At 39.5% G+C, this 18,169-nt stretch overlaps 2 long non-coding RNA genes across 2 annotated transcripts in view; one reads left to right on the top strand and one right to left on the bottom strand.

The window, feature by feature from the left end:
* Positions 1–18,169, top strand: part of LOC309639130 — a 590,998-nt gene that overhangs the window by 547,969 nt on the left and 24,860 nt on the right. The window lies entirely within an intron of this gene.
* The window catches only part of LOC309639119, a 1,037,414-nt gene that overhangs the window by 224,099 nt on the left and 795,146 nt on the right, over positions 1–18,169 (bottom strand). The window lies entirely within an intron of this gene.

Consider the following 18,169-nt stretch of genomic DNA (forward strand, 5'->3'; position numbering starts at 1 on the left):
GGACATGTGGCACCTGACTAGTTAGCTCACAAGTAGGGAAACACCTCAGACCCTTCACAGCTTTTGACAACAGGGCATAGGTTCTCAATTCCCAATATTCTTGAATTTGGTTGTGAAAATGTCTATTGAATCCTAACTATTATAACTAGTATTGTATTATACGCTTAAAAAATAGAGTATGCATAAGTTGTTTTCTTTTTTCCCATTTAAAATTTACCATTTAAATTTAAAATATTTACAAAGAGGCACATTTAAACATTAAGGTTTAATGATTAAAGTTTAGGATACAACTGTTTTAAAAGTTGTAAATGAGGAGCTTCAAGATGGCGGAAGAGTAAGACGCGGAGATCACCTTCCTCCCCACAAATACATCAAACTACATCTACATGTGGAGCAACTCCTACAGAACACCTACTGAATGCTGGCAGAAGACCTTAGACCTCCCAAAAAGCAAGAAACTCCCCGTGGGGCTTCCCTGGTGGCGCAGTGGTTGAGAATCTGCCTGCCAATGAAGGGGACACGGGTTCGAGCCCTGGTCTGGGAAGATCTCACGTGCTGCAGAGCAGCTGGCCCTGTGAGCCACAATTACTGAGCCTGCGCATCTGGAGCCTGTGCTCCGCAACAAGAGAGGCCGCGATAGTGAGAGGCCCGCGCGCCGCGATGAAGAGTGCCCCCCGCTTGCCACAGCTAGAGAAAGCCCTCGCACAGAAACGAAGACCCAACACAGCCATAAATAAATAAATAAACAAATACTTCAAAAAAAAAAAAAAAAAAAAAGAAACTCCCCGTGTACCTGGGTAGGGCAAAAGAAAAAAGAAAAATCAGAGACAAAAGAATAGGGATGGGACCAGCACCTGTGGGAGGGAGCCGTGAAGGAGGAAAGGTTTCCACACACTAGGAGCCCCTTCGCGGGCGGAGACTGCGGGTGGCAGAGGGGGGAAGCTTCAGAGCCACGGAGGAGAGCGCAGCCACAGGGGTGCGGAGGGCAAAGCGGAGAGGTTCCCGCACAGAGGCTCAGCGCCGAGCAGCACTCACCAGCCCGAGAGGCTTGTCTGCTCACCCGCCGGGGCGGGCGGGGCTGGGAGCTGAGGCTCGGGCTTCGGTCGGATCGCAGGGAGAGGACTGGGGTTGGCGGCGTGAACACAGCCTGAAGGGGCTAGTGCGCCACGACTAGCCGGGAGGGAGTCTGGGAAAAAGTCTGGAGCTGCCGAACACGCAAGAGACTTTTTCTTACCTCCTTGTTTCCTGCTGCGCGAGGAGAGGAGATTAACAGCGCTGCTTAAAGGAGCTCCAGAGACGGGTGTGAGCCGCGGCTACAGTGCGGACCCCAGAGACGGGCATGAAATGCTAAGGTTGCTGCCGCCGCCACCAAGAAGCCTGTGAGCAAGCACAGGTCACTATCCACACCTCCCCGCCCGGGAGCCTGTGCAGCCCGCCACTGCCAGGGTCCCGAGATCCGGGGACAACTTCCCCGGGAGAACGCACGGCACCTTAGGCTGCTGCAACGTCACGCCGGCTTCTGCAACGTCACGCCGGCCTCTGACGCTGCAGGCTCGCCCCGCCTCCTCCGTACCGCTCCCTCCCCTGCCTAAGTGAGCCAGAGCCCCCGAAGCAGCTGCTCCTTTAACCCTGATCTGTGTGAGCGAAGAACAGACGCCCTCAGGCAACCTACACGCAGAGGCGGGTCCAAATCCAAAGCTGAACCCCGGGAGCTGTGCGAACAAAGAAGAGAAAGGGAAATTCCTCCCAGCAGCCTCAGGAGCAACGGATTAAATCTCCACAATCACCTTGATGTACCTGCACCTGTGGAACAACTGAATAGACAACGAATCATCCCAAACTGAGGAGGTGGACTTTGGGAGCAACGATATATATATTTTTTTCCCTTTTTCTCTTTTTGTGAGTGTGTATGTGTACGCTTCTGTGTGTGATTTTGTCTGTATAGCTTTGCTTTTACCATTTGTCCTAGGGTTCTGTCTGTCTGTTTTTTTTTTTTAATTACTTAAAATTTTTTTCCTTAATATTTTTTAATTTTTATTTTAATAACTTTATTTTATTTTACTTTTTTATTTTATTTTACTATTTTATTTTATTTTATTTTATTTATCTTCTTTCTTTCTTTCTTTCTTTCCTCCCTTTTATTCTGAGCAGCGTGGAGGACAGGCTTCTGGTGCTCCAGCCAGGTGTCAGGGCTGTGCCACTGAGGTGGCAGAGCCAAGTTCAGGACACTGGTCCACAAGAGACCTCCCAGCTGCACGTAATATCAAACGGTGAAAATCTCCCAGAGATCTCTATCTCAACGCCAAGACACAGCTCCACTCAACGACCAGCAAACTACAGTGCTGGACACCCTATGCCAAACAACTAGCAAGACAGGAACACAACCCCACCTATTAGGAGAGAGCCTGCCTAAAATCATAATAAGGCTACAGACACCCCCAAAACACACCACCAGACGTGGACCTGCCCAAGAGAAAGACAAGATCCAGCCTCATCCAGCAGAACACAGGCACTAGTCCCCTCCACCAAGAAGCCTACACAACCCACTGAACCAACCTTAGCCACTGGGGACAGACACGAAAAACAATGGGAACTACGAACCTGCAGCCTGCAAAAAGGAGACCCCAAATACAGTAAGTTAAGCAAAATGAGAAGACAGACAAACACACAGCAGATAAGGGAGCAAGGCAGAAGCCCACTAGACCTAACAAATGAAGAGAAAATAGGCAGTCTACCTGAAAAAGATTTCAGAATAATGATAGTAAAGATGATCCAAAATCTTGGAAATAGAACGGAGAAAATAAAAGAAACGTTTCACAAGGACCTAGAAGAACTAAAGAGCAAACAAACAGTGATGAACAATACAATAAATGAAATTAAAAATTCTCCAGAATGGATCAATAGCAGAATAACTGAGGCAGAAAAACAGATAAGTGACCTGAAAGATAAAACAGTGGAAATAACCACTGCAGAGCAGAATAAAGAAAAAAAGAATGAAAAGAATTGAGGACAGTTTCAGAGACCGCTGGGACAACATTAAATGCACCAACATTCGAATTATAGGGGTCCCAGAAGAAGAAGAGAAAAAAAAAGGGACTGAGAAAATATTTGAAGAGATTATAGTTGAAAACTTCCCTAATATGGGAAAGGAAATAGTTAATCAAGTCCAGGAAGCACACAGAGTCCTATACAGGATAAGTCCAAGAAGAAACACGCCAAGACACATATTAATCAAACTATCAAAAATTAAATACAAAGAATAAATATTAAAAGCAGCAAGGGAAAAACAACAAATAACACATAAGGGAATCCCCATAAGGTTAACAGCTGATCTTTCAGCAGAAACTCTGCAAGCCAGAAAGGAGTGGCAGGACATATTTAAAGTGATGAAGGAAAAAAACCTACAACCAAAATTACTCTACCCAGCAAGGATCTCATTCAGATTTGACAGAGAAATTAAAAACTTTACAGACAAGCAAAAGCTAAGACAATTCAGCACCACCAAACCAGCTTTACAACAAATGCTAAAGGAACTTCTCTAGGCAGGAAACACAAGAGAAGGAAAAGACCTATAATAACAAACCCAAAACAATTAAGAAAATGGTAACAGGAACATACATATCGATAATGACCTTAAATGTAAATGGATTAAATGCTCCCACCAAAAGACATAGACTGGCTGAATGGATACAAAAACAAGACCCATACATGTTGTCTACAAGAGACCCACTTCAGACCTAGGGATACATACAGACCGAAAGTGAGGGGATGGAAAAAGATATTCCATGCAAATGGAAGTCAAAAGAAAGCTGGAGTAGCAATTCTCATATCAGACAAAATAGACTTTAAAACAAAGACTATTACAAGAGACAAAGAAGGACACTACATAATGATCAAGGGAGCAATGCAAGAAGAAGATATAACAATTGTAAATGTTTATGCACCCAACATAGGACCACCTCAATACATAAGGCAACTGCTAACAGCTATAAAAGAGGAAATCGACAGTAACACAATAATACTGGGGGACTTTAACACCCCACTTTCACCAATGGACAGATCATCCAAAATGAAAATAAATAAGGAAACACAAGCTTTAAATGATACATTAAACAAGATGGACTTATTGATATTTATAGGACATTCCATCCAAACACAACAGAATACACATTCTTCTCAGGTGCTCATGGAACATTCTCCAGGATAGATCATATCTTAGGTCACAAATCAAGCCTTGGTGAATTTAAGAAAATTGAAATCGTATCAAGTGTCTTTTCCGACCACAATGCTATGACACTAGATATCAATTACAGGAAAAAAGCTGTAAGAAATACAAACACATGGAGGCTAAACAACACACTACTTAATAACCAAGAGATCACTGAAGAAATCAAAGACGAAATCAAAAATTACCTAGAAACAAATGACAATGAAAACACGACAACCCAAAACCTATGGGATGCAGCAAAAGCAGTTATAAGAGGGAAGTTTATAGCTATACAAGCCTACCTTAAGAAACAAGAAACATCTCAAATAAACAACCTAACCTTACATCTAAAGCAATTAGAGAAAGAAGAACAATAAAACCCCAAAGTTACCATAAGGAAAGAAATCATAAAGTTCAGATCAGAAATAAATGAAAAAGAAATTAAGGAAACGATAGCAAAGATAAATAAAACTAAAAGCTAGTTCTTTGAGAAGATAAACAAAATTGATAAACCATTAGCCAGACTTATCAAGAAAAAAAGGGAGAAGACCCAAATCAATAGAATTAGAAATGAAAAAGGAGAAGTAACAACCGACACTGCAGAAGTACAAAGGATCATGAGAGATTACTACAAACAACTCTATGCCAATAAAATGGACAACCTGGAAGAAATGGACAAATTCTTAGAAAGGCACAACCTTCCAAGACTGAACCAGGAAGAAATAGAATATATGAACAGACCAATCACAAGCACTGAAATTGAAACTGTGATTAAAAATCTTCCAACAAACAAAAGCCCAGGACCAGATGGCTTCACAGGAGAATTCTATCAAACATTTAGAGAAGAGCTAACACCTATCCTTCTCAAACTCTTCCAAAATATAGCAGAGGGAGAAACACTCCCAAACTCATTCTACAAGGCCACCATCACCCTGATACCAAAATCAGACAAAAATATCACAAAGAGAGAAAACTATAGGCCAATATCACTTATGAACATAGATGCAAAAATCCTCAACAAAATACTAGCAAACAGAATCCAACAGCACATTAAAAGGATCATACACTATGATCAAGTGGGCTTTACCCCAGGAAAGCAAGGATTCTTCAATATATGCAAATCAATCAACGTGATACATCATATTAACAAATTGAAGGAGAAAAACCATATGATCATCTCAATAGATGCAGAGAGAGCTTTCGACAAAATTCAACACCCATTTATGATAAAAACCCTCCAGAAAGTAGGCATAGAGGGAACTTTCCTCAACATAATAAGGGCCATATATGACAAACCCACAGCCAACATCGTTCTCCATGGTGAAAAATTGAAACCATTTCCACTAAGATCAGAAACAAGACAAGGTTGCGCACTCTCACCACTATGATTCAACATAGTTTTGGAAGTTTTAGCCACAGCAATCAGAGAGGAAAAAGAAATAAAAGGAATCCAAATTGGAAAAGAAGTGAAGCTGTCACTGTTCGCAGATGACATGATACTATACATAGAGAATCCTAAAGATGCTACCAGAAAACTACTAGAGCTAATCAATGAATTTGGTAAACTTGCAGGATATAAAATTAATGCAAAGAAATCTCTTGCATTCCTATACACTAATGATGAAAAATCTGAAAGTGAAATTAAGAAAACACTCCCATTTACCACTGTAACAAAAATAATAAAATATCTAGGAATAAACCTACCTAAGGAGACAAAAGACCTGTATGCAGAAAATTATAAGACACTGATGAAAGAAATTAAAGATGATACAAATAGATGGAGAGATATACCATGTTCTTGGATTGGAAGAATCAACATTGTGAAAATGACTCTACTACCCAAAGCAATCTACAGATTCAGTGCAATCCGTATCAAACTACCAATCGCATTTTTCACAGAACTAGAACAAAATATTTCACAATTTGTATGGAAACTCAAAAGAGCCTGAATAGCCAAAGCAATCTTGAGAAAGAAAAACGGAGCTGGAGGAATCAGACTCCCTGACTTCAGACTATACTACGAAGCTACAGTAATCAAGACAGTACGGTACTGGCACAGAAACAGAAATATAGATCAATGGAACAGGATAGAAAGCCCAGAGATAAACCCATGCACATATGGTCACCTTATCTTTGATAGAGGAGGCAAGAACATACAGTGGAGAAAAGACAGCCTCTTCAATAAGTGGTGCTGGGAAAACTGGACAGCTACATGTAAAAGAATGAAATTAGAACACTCCCTAACACCATACACATAAATAAACTCAAAATGGATTAAACACCTAAATGTAAGGCCAGACACCATCAAACTCTTAGAGGAAACCATAGGCAGAACACTCTATGACATAAATCACAGCATGATCCTTTTTGACCCTCCTCCTAGAGAAATGGAAATAAAACCAAAAATAAACAAATGGAACCTAATGAAACTTAAGAGCTTTTGCACAGCAAAGGAAACCATAAATAAGACAAAAAGACAACCCTCAGAATGGGAGAAAATATTTGCAAATGAAGCAACTGACAAAGGATTAATCTCCAAAATTTACAAACAGCTCATGCAGCTCAATAACAAAAAAACTAACAACCCAATCCAAAAATGGGCAGAAGACCTAAATAGACATTTCTCCAAAGAAGATATACAGATTGCCAACAGACACATGAAAGAATGCACAACATCATTAATCATTAGAGAAATGCAAATCAAAACTACAATGAGATATCATCTCACAACAGTCAGAATGGCCATGATCAAAAAATCTAGAAACAATAAATGCTGGAGAGAGTGTGGAAAAAAGGGGACCCTCTTGCACTGTTGGTGGGAATGTAAATTTATACCACCACTATGGAGAACAGTATAGACGTTCCTTAAAACACTAAAAATAGAACTACCATACAACCCAGCAACCCCACTACTTGGCATATACCCTGAGAAAATCATAATTCAAAAAGAGTCATGTACCAAAATGTTCACTGCCACTCTATTTACAATAGCCAGGACATGGAAGCAACCGAAGTGTCCTTCAACAGATGAATGGATAAAGAAGATGTGGCACATATATACAATGGAATATTACTCAGCCATAAAAGGGCACAAAACTGAGTTATTTGTAGTGAGGTGGATGGACCTAGAGACTGTCATACAGAGTGAAGTAAGTCAGAAAGAGAAAAACAAATACCGTATGCTAACACATATATATGGAATCTAAAAAAAAAAAAAAAAAATATCATGAGGAACCTAGGGGCAAGATGGGAACAATGATGCAGACCTACTAGGGAATGGACTTGAGGACACAGGGAGGGGGAAGGGTAAGTTGGGACAAAGTGAGAGAGTGGCATGGACATATACACACTACCAAATGTAAAATAGATAGCTAGTGGGAAGCAGCCCCATAGCACAGGGAGATCAGCTCGGTGCTTTGTGACCACCTAGAGGGGTGGGATAGGGAGGGTGGGAGGGAGGGAGATGCAAGCGGGAAGAGATATGGGGAGATATGTATATGTATAACTGATTCACTTTGTTATAAAGCAGAAACTAACACACGATTGTAAAGCAATTATACTCCAATAAAGATGTTAAAAAAAAAAATTAACAATGAGGTAAAGCATTGACTTCAGCTAAGCACAGGCAGTTATGTTGATTTTTTTCATTCTCATCTTGGTTAACACCTGGGTTTTTCTTCACGAATACTTCTGCCACATTACTTTAAATTTTGGCAGAAATGTTGATTAGATTATCTTTCTGGAATTTATGTCATCAGCTTAATGATTCAAGAACCAAAAGCCAATCCATAATGATGCCATGCTGAAGGAATTAATTACTTATTGTTCGTTAGAAATTATTCCTTATGCCAAATGTAAATCTAGAATAATTCCTTTATTCCTGGCCTTTCTGTGACCTGCCTGGTCAGCTTTCTCTTTTCAGTATGGTAACTCTAATATTATTCAAATAAAAGGATAGATTATAATCTGAACCTGAATTTCAATTATGATGGAAAAGGAATAGTTAAGAATCCAGTACAAATTATTTAGGAGCTCATCACAAATTGTTTTGTTCTCAATGTTATTAAACTTCATCTCTCTAGGGGAAACACTACTGTTGAGCCTAATTAGTGTCGTGTTTCTAAAATGAGGCTTTTAGGAGTAAACAAGTCAATGAGAACTTGTACATCTGTTTCTGTTGTAGAACCACTTGGAGATGTAACAGTGAGGCTTAGCAGGTGCCTCTGAAAACAGAATTGGGGTGGGGATAGTGGATGATACCGTATGTGGGTGGATCTTATCACATAAAGTGACATCTGCTGCCATGACCACCCTGCTTGTTTGTATGAGACTGAGAAATAACTAGACTATTTATCTTTTCCACTTTGAATAATCATCAGAGCTTTGGTCCTGGAGATGTTACGCTAGCATTTACAGTGAAGTATACACCTGAAATGGAACCAAGGTAGAAAACTAAAAGTCTGGGCAGTTGGTGTCACTAGTTCTTTTTTTGTTCTTTTTTAAAACTAGGATCCTTTTTCTTGATCAGATCTTGGGAATAAAAATGTTCAATTCAATCAATATGTAGATTGGTTAGAGAAAACATATATACATACACACATTTCTCCCCTCTCCGATGATAATGTCTCCACAAACTCAGGGATAAATGGCACAACTAGGACTTGTCTACCTGTATCTTCAGATGCCCTGTGGGATAGCTCTTAAGCCGAATTATATTAGCCCCACCTTGATCTCTCCAAGGCCTCAAGGGACTGTGTGGTGGCATGAAAATGCTGATATTTTAACTCACGTGGATGCTAATACCATGGAAATATATATGTACACAGGTGACAAAGCAATGAACAAGTGAGACAAATCACAGAGTTTTTTGGTGATCTATACTCTGTTGACTATAAAGCTTTTATCTCATGAATTAATATACACTTCCATTTTCCTTTACTTTTTTCTCCCTTTATTTTTATTTCTGATTAAATTTTCTTATTTTGGTATTGTTATCTAGTAGTAAAATACATCGTGTCTAAATTTCATTTTTAACCTAAAATGGAGCATTTAGCACTTGCTGCTTTTTAATACTTTAGTGAAAAAACACAACATATTGAAGTTATCAAGCAATGTTTGATTGCTGCAGTGCAAGAGAAATAGGGGAGTTCTGATATTGAGATGCCTCAACACCAGTTCTGGAGAAATGCCTCTCTCAGCTGTGCATGACAGTCAATAAATTCTCAAGTAGGAAAAGGAAACATTTAATTCAGAGAGAAACTAACTGCATCGTTTTTATGTATTGTGTTCGGTTGAGCAATAGGATAGCAGTGACATATTTTTAAGTGATGAAGCGGCTCGTCATACTTGATGGGATTTCACAGTGACATCTGTGGACTCTGAAACAACTGGTGACAGGATGGCCCTTTGCTAAGGGCATGTGCTAGTTATATATTCTCAAGAGGCAAGGACAACCAGAAACATCACACCCAGTACTGAATAAATCATTGTTATACCCTCTACTATCAATTTTGAAACTACTTTTTGTTGCCATTGTAGAGAAACTGTCTAAAGGCTAAGATTGGTTAGGGGTAGTTTCATAATGGAAAATGATCAGGTTCTTGCAAAGAAAGTAACTCTCTTAATAAATATTATATTACTTTTTGAGTACAAGGCCTGTTGCTTTTTTTTTTTTTTTCATGAAACATTCTTGGTGAGATGTTCTTCCCATCATCCTTTTCTGGTTGTCTTTTCCTCTTCTTTTTTTAAAATGAGGTCTCAAATTAAAAATCACCCAGAGAGATTAGAGCCCCTCCTCACTGCTATGTTCTAAGTTCTAACAGAGTACTCTGCTTTTTTTCCTTGCTGTATTACTTGCAATTACAAATTATTTTACTAATCATAAATTAATGACCCCCACACACTGAAGTGCTAGGAGAACAGGGACCATCTCTGTCTTGTCCTTTCTTCTCCCCAGACCCTTGAGAGTTGCCTGAAAACCTATCAGGTGTTCAATACATATTTACTGAAAAACTAAATGAATGAAATACTTTCAGAATATTTTTCTATTTTAAAACTGATTACTTTGTAAAGCAGTTTAGTAGTTTGGTTCTTAAATTTGTTAATCTAGCTATTTCTATAACTAACTACTGTACTCAGCACAAGATTTCGTTTTTTCTAAATGATGCTGTATCTCTTGTTCTCTGTTGAGTACTCTCTATCAGGACTCTACTGCTACATGGTGGTGATACAATGAAATACAGGCAAAAGTTCTGGGTAGGGGGCCTTGGCCCACAATAATCTCTCTAGAGAATTTACCAATTCTGCTTCAATGAATTAGCAAGGCATTACAGCACATCCAAATCTATGCATGTTAGTTAACTGAATACACCATGTGAACATTTATAGAGATTTACTAAGTCACTGCTGTTGATATTAATGATTTGATCCACATATGATTAAGGTAAAGCTTACAAATTAAATGTATGAAAAAAGACATCCTGTATTTTGTTTTATGATTTTATAAATAGAAATAAGTTCCTGCAGTAAAAATCAACAGGTTTTGGGGAAGAAATTATTATTATTTTTTACCATAAACAATAATATAGTAACTATTTCCCCAAATGTGGAGTCGATTAAAATCCTTCCAAACAGATATTTGTGTCATTCATTTTTGTAACCAATCCACAGCTCATATAGTACATTTCACATAGTAGGCACCTAACAATGACAACAAAAATCATTGAATAAATGCTCAAGGCCAGTTGACAGAGCTGATTTCCTTCTTAGTTTATACATATTGTATTAGGCAGGCAACTGCTCCATCTGCCCAATTCAATAAGAAGTTTAAAGTACTATGTTTAAGCAAGGTAAAATAAAACCAGTTGTCAGGCAAGTCAAGTTTTTTTTTTTTTTTCTCTCCTTTTAATCATCCCATAGGAAAGATTTAGAATAATGAAAGCAGTAGCGATTGTTTTTTTCAATGCACAGTGTGGTAATTCTGTGAACAAAATTGAAGTCCGACATTGTTGACTTTTAAGATTACTGGTAGTCAGTTAGAGGGGAAAAAATAATATATAACGTGTCTCCCTACCTGACTTATGCTTCTAGTTCCTGTAAAATGTCAAATTGAAGGTGACAAGGAGAAAGCTTTCTACTTCAAAATGTAACAAGAAAAGGCTCAGCCATGTGGCCCACAGAGATGTGCAGAACATCATTTTTACTGACAGCAAAACAGACTTTTTTTCCAGAGGCAAATCCAAACAAACCTCTTGCATTTTTATTATATTTATTTTCAAAAATTCAAACTTACTGTTAATATCCTTTTGGGATATAGCTGTTATTCTGTATTAACATATATATGAGATATTTGCCTAGATATAGGAACCCATCTAACACTGATTTAATAGGCTGTGAGGGAACAGTAGTTCTACTACTTTGGCAAATAATTTTTTTTCAAGGTGGTTTAGAATATATTCTTCCCAACATATATGGTTTATTATGTATCCCCAACCCCCCCAAAAGAATAAAAGAATCACTTGGTATGTGTTAAGCTTTGTATGAATGTGTGGCAAAATATAATGTAATATGATGAAGTTCCTGCCTTTAAGAAGCTAACTGTCTGTTTAAAGAGAAATGCCATCACAAGGCCAGTAATACATTCTTTTTTTTTAAATAGATTTATTTATTTATTTGTTTGTTTGTTTGCTAATTTATTTTTGGCCGTGTTGGATCTTCGTTGCTGCGTGCAGGGTTTCTCTAGTTGCAGCGAGTGAGGGCTGCTACTCTTTGTTGTGGTGCGCCGGCTTCTCATTGCCGTGGCTTCTCTTGTTGAGGAGCAAGGGCTCTAGGCACATGGGCTTCAGTAGTAGTGGCACGCGGGCTCTAGAGCGCAGGTTCAATACAGAATACGTTCTTAAACAGGAGCATATGTGAGCACTGGGGAAGGGTACTAACATCCATGGTGTGTGAAGGATAGCTTCCCGTAGGAAGAGATGCTAGATTTACAGAGTGATCATGAGCTTTGCCGGCATAGCAACTCCCTAAATAAATTATCCCTTAGGAACCTTTTCATTATTTTATAATTATTGATTGTTTATTGATTGATCAACTGTATTCTGATAACCTAATTGGCTACATTATAAACTAGCAGGAAATTTGAAGACCTTTGTTGTACAACAGATTTGAGGGGTTGGCTTTTGTTTGTTTTGTTTTGAAAAAGATCTATTTCGCTATTGAACAAAAAAGGCCAGCCATCTAGTTAACAAGATACTTTAAGGTAATCTGACTTTTATTTGTTCGATTTCCATATTGAATCTGACATTTTGGAGAGTATATGTATATATTCCCTCTTTCAAATAAGCTAGACCTTTTCCAAAGAATGGTTTGCATAATAAGATAGACAAGAATGATTTCTAGATCACAGAATCTAGTCTTACATCTAACTTATGGGATGGGGAAGTACAAGCACACAATGTATCAATTCCTACTATACAATTAGATGTAGAAGCAACGACTCTCATATTGGCTTCCCTTCCCCATTATGACACCTGCCAAACCCTAGGAAACTGACTATGAGTGATCTCACTTTTAGCAGGATCAGGTGGGATCAAGACTCATACCTGTTTCCATCAAAGCCATACGAGTTTTAGTTCTTCCGCTCTCCTAAGTCCCCGGCTTAGGGGATGACTGTATATGGCCTTCAGTCTCTCATGGGCACAGAGAGACCCTGGACTCAGCTTCAATCGTCTTTCCTCAGAAAGCGGCTGAGGCAGGAGTGCAGCGGGAGGGACGTGTGACTGGTCACAGAGAGCAGCTCTGGCCAGTGAGCAACCTGGTGGTCGCTTGCAGCTCAGCCAGCAACATTCTAATATCTTTACTGCTTCAAAATCCACATATTGGATGGGGGGATGGTAACACCATCCTTCTGGATACCATGTATTTCACCTCTAGGAGCCCCTCAACTCAACAGGCACAGCCAAAGACACAGCGCTTTCCTCTAGGACCCTGGGGTTTGCGCCCCTTTGCTATCCTGAGTTTGGGAAGTGCACAGGAGCATATGAACTTGAAACATCTGCTGGCTCATTAGCATGATAACATTTCCTAAAGCCATGCCTGGTTTCAATTTGAGGGCTGGGGAATTTTCCAGAGTGGTCAGGTTTACTGCAAGAATTTATCTGGATTTTTGGGGATTTAATTTCTCCTCGGCCAGTGGGTTGCCTTCATCAGTGCTGTAAACAATCCGGAGCCCTAAAAGCTGGAATAGCCAATAGCCAGTAGCCAGTCAGTAGCCAGTCATGGATGATTTTATATTGGAATTTGCCTGCTTCTGGAAAATCTTCCTGAGACAGTCAAAGTCACATTATAGCCCCAGGATTCACTTCAAAAAAATCTGAGACATTTTACTCTAAGGGGCGAAGAGATCCAAGGTTGGCTGACAGACAGCAGGAGGGGCTGAGCAACAGTGTATCTGGTGCCAATTCTTCTGTAAAAGGCATTAAGTCCCTCACTCTCTCATCTCTCACCGGAATGAGCCAAAGTTCTAATAATGCGCCTGTTTACTGCCCGTAGTGGCTACAAGTTTCTATCAGTTCTCACTCATGAGAGTGAGATGAGTTGGTGCTCAGCGGTTTAATTTTTTTTTTCTGAAATGAGTTAGTACTTTACCTCCTTGTATCAGTTCCGAGAGTACTAGCTGAATGTTAGTACTGTTGTTAGAGCAGTTAAACCTGAGGCTGCCCGAACGATTGGTGAGAAAGTACTCTCCCCTCAAAGGGAGTCAGCAACAAGTCAGGCAGTTGTCTTGGAAACTACTTCTTAGTAGGCACCCATTAACAGGAGGACAGTTTGTTACCTGACTGACGATACATTTTACCAACTTTCACGGACTTCCCTCAAATTATGTTAATTAACCCATGAGGCTCTTGCCCATCCTCTTCCAGAAGTCCACGCTCCTCTCAGCATCCCGCCCTCATCACCAAAACTGTTAAAAACTATGAAGGGACAGAGATTCTAGTCTACCTGTAGACGAACACACGAGGCTGCTGCAGTGCCATGAAAGTCCGCAGGAGACAAGACACTCCTGGGTCAGAGACAGAGGATTTTATTACTCACACCAACAGTCATACCAAAGTATTAGTATTTTATTGTGCCAGTTCTCAGATCTCCAATTCCCAGAGGGTGGCAGGAAGAGGGCCAGGTGACACCTACATACACAGCGGGGTGTGTTACAGAAAAAGAACCCTGAATCGTTTTTAATGGACATTAAGCCTGACTGCCCTTTGCTCCAGAAGAAGACTATTGCTATTTATTTTATTGGTCAGTAAGCATGGCCACATTTTGCTTCAGTAAAAGACACTACCTTGATGTCCCAAGATTGTCTCATTCCTATCAGTTCAGTTTGGTACTGAGAAATGCCTTCTCCTCAATAATGCTACCATGTATCCCCATATTCCTCATTTAAGGTAAACTGTCATGCCTCAAATTCTCTATAAAGGTTGGAGTTTCAGTTGGTCATACTCTCTACTATAGGCCCTCATCTCTTGAGACAACAAACTGTAAGGTGATCTGGTTTCAAAATATCTGCCTAACGTGATAGTGACTATTAGCAAATGCTATCAGATCCTCTCCCTCTCAAAAAAATGTAAAATTAAAAGTACAAAGAAAGTTTTAATCAACTGGTAGAAGAAAAAGAAGGAATAAAATACAAAAATACAAATTGTGGCCTTTCTTGTATATTCTTAGCTCTGTCCTAGCTTTTCCATTTAAATACTTCACGTTCTTCTCTTTTACATTTAGAACCATTCAGTTCTTACTCAGTTCCCAATCCCAACGCTTTTTTAGCAAAATTTGATCAGAAATACCAAAGGTGTTTCTAGATTCTTCTCAGAAGGCAGTTGAGAGGCCATTACTATTATATCAGTCTTGTGATATTATACACAACCAAAGCATTTTGTCACAATATTTCTTCCAAAACCATAGTTTTCTCTCAAATAGGAATTTAGGAGTATAAAGTGTTCTCTACTCAATTATTCATAAATATATATTCAGTTTTGGACTTTTAATGAGATTGTATCATATAGTTTATATTTTAATGCAAAAATAAAATGGGAACGTTTGCTGGGAGTACTTCAAAAGAAGTAAACTCAATGTACTGAGTAGAATGAGAAAAATATTCCCCCATCTGTTTCATACCTTTATAATAAGGTAGAAACGAATAAGACTGGATAGTAGACCTTGGGAAATATATTGAGGCTGAGATTATCTTAGAAAGATGTATTTGAACTCTGAGTGGAAACTACAATCTGGTGGGATTTCTCCCCTGAGAGAAATGTGTGTTAGCACTGTTACAAAATAGCTTATGGGAAAAACTGAATAATAAGAAAATCATTTATTTAAATGTTGCCTAGGCTACTTATGTGTTTCAACTGTCTTAACAATTGAATGCCAGACATGAAGAAGATAGGGAAAATGTCCCTTTGACTTGGGCGTGTGGACAGAAAGGAGAAAGGAATAGCACTACTGTCTTACCTCTAATCTCCTTCCCCCAAATCTTACCATGTATGCAGGCATATCCTCTTGGACAGAGCCTGGCCATTTGGGGGTATGATTTTTTTTTATTACTTGCCTAATCCTAGTGAAGAATACAGGTTACATAAAAAAAAAATACTGGCTCTGTAGATTATTTACAACAGCTGCCAACTTCTTGACTCAAGGCTAACCTCTGTGTTACTTTGAGAAGTTGATGTTAAGGTGGGAACAGTTATACCAGAGATTTATTGGGGAAATGCCTGTGAAAGGTGAACAGTAAGGATGGACAGTCAAGGGAAGCCTCAGACTACCGCTCCTTGAAAAGAAAGAGGGAAGGAAGCTTCGGTTAGAAAGCTTCAGACCACAGCACAGCTCCTGGACAGTCTCTGCCAGGCCTCTGGGGAATACTCTGGGGAGCATCCTGAGCAAAGTTTGCCGATGAAAAAGTCCAGTGTTGGGAAGGAGTGTCTCCCACCAATCCCCCTGCCATGATCCATCACTGGCTGGGAAGAGGCCAGGCTCCAACTTTAACTGGAGACCATCAGTCAGCTATGCTCCCAGAAGCGGGTTCTTTGAAAGAGATTTGAGTGGAGAACCTTCGTGGCCACCACAACCTATGTCAAGAGCTTTCTCCACCTTGCCCTGTTTATCATATTACAATTAAGCCTCCACTGTGTGATGTCCTGACCTTCTCTGCTTCTTGATTTCTTGGGATGCCCCTTCTTTGCTTATACCTACAGTGAAACACCATGAATCTTAGTCCCTAATCAACTTCCCTATTAGCTACAAAAATCACTCATATGAAGCACTTTGGGATTTGATAAACTTTACACAGAGCATTTTTTAATGGTCATGAAGAAAGTTTGCTTTTTATAGCAAAGTTTATGGGACTTCTTCCTTCCATAACTTTTTCCTACCTCCCCACTTTTAATCATCTCCCTCCAGGCTGGGACTCTATGCTCTCCCACCTCAATTATCTAGAAAACTGTCTCCTCTCAATGGTACAAACCGCAAAAGAACCGACAGATGCTCAAATTCAGCCCAAAGCCATTATTAAATTATGCTTCTTAGCAAACACTTTTTTTTTCTAAGAGGACCTCTGTCACAACTACTAATATAATATACTATCATTCTCAACCAGAGACATGTAACTTGAGAATTTTAATCATACTAATCATTTTCACTCTGTAAATTGTGTTCAATAGCATGGCTAATTCAAACTCTTATTCAGAGTTTAGACAGTTTCAGGTCTGAGATGCACATGAAAGCAAAGATAAGTGCATTTTCTGTTGCTCATTTCAGCCTTGAAATACTTATTTTACTAATTAAATTTTCATTTCCAACTCTAAGACCCGTTACTCTATTCCAAATAGCATACATCCTACTCCTTGATGTGGAATATCTGCTGCTGCTATTGCCGCCTCAAACAAGTAACACACAAAAACTAATAAGAACACAATTCAACAGTCCTGTCAGTGTGTCAAGGAGGAGAGCAGTGGTCCTCTCCAGCCATCGGAGATTTGTAAAAACTAAGAGTCCTTGATGGCTCTCGGTTGCTCGGCAACCACCTTGCTATGGAAGGAGGGCACCTGTAGCATATTCATGTTTCAGTTGTTCTTTGATACAGAAAATCTCTTTCCTGGATGAAGATTTAGAAATCCATAGTTTTTTTAATCTAAGTGAATTATGATATAAAGTCATGAAAAATAAAGCTTGTCACCTTTTCCTGTTGTTCTTCTTGATAGACTGAGGGCTGTTATGTTCCTTCCCCTGCAAAGTCAAAACAAGCAGAGTTAGGATGAGACTGTCAGGCAGAGAAAGAGGAAGTCACATGTCCCTTAGCTGCTTCCTGTTTCCTAAACCAAAGGTTCTTATTTTTAAGAGGGGAGAGGGGTCAAAGCGCTTGGTGGTGGAAGAGATCTCTCCAGTCCAGAAAGAAATAAGAACCCGGTAGTCAGAGGACTCCACTGTACTCTTACTATCTCAAAGGTAATAAAATAGGGAAGACCAAATATCTTGGAACATTTAATTTAATAATATACCAATCTTCCTCAACTTACAATGGGGTTATGTCCCAATAACCCCATTCTAAGCTGAAAATGTCATAAGTCAAAAATGCATTTAATAAAGCTAACCCACCAAACATCATAGCTTAGCCTGGCCTACCTGAAACGTGCTCAGTACACCTACATTAGCCTACAGTTGGGCAAAATCACCTAACCCAAAGCCTGTTTTATAATAAAGTGTTGAATAGCTCACATAATGTATTGGATACTGTATGGAAAGTGAAAAGCAGAATGGTTGTCTGAGTACAGAATTGTTCAAGTGTCTCAGCTGTTTACCCTGGTGATTGCACGGCTGACTGGGAGCTACCACTGCCCAGCAACAGGAGAGAGGATCGAACCGCGTATCACTACCCTGGGAAAGGCTCAAAGTTCAAATTTTGAAGTAGTT

This window comes from Balaenoptera physalus, assembly GCF_965194825.1.
Source record: "Balaenoptera physalus genome assembly, chromosome: 12".
Taxonomy (NCBI): Eukaryota; Metazoa; Chordata; class Mammalia; order Artiodactyla; family Balaenopteridae; genus Balaenoptera; species Balaenoptera physalus.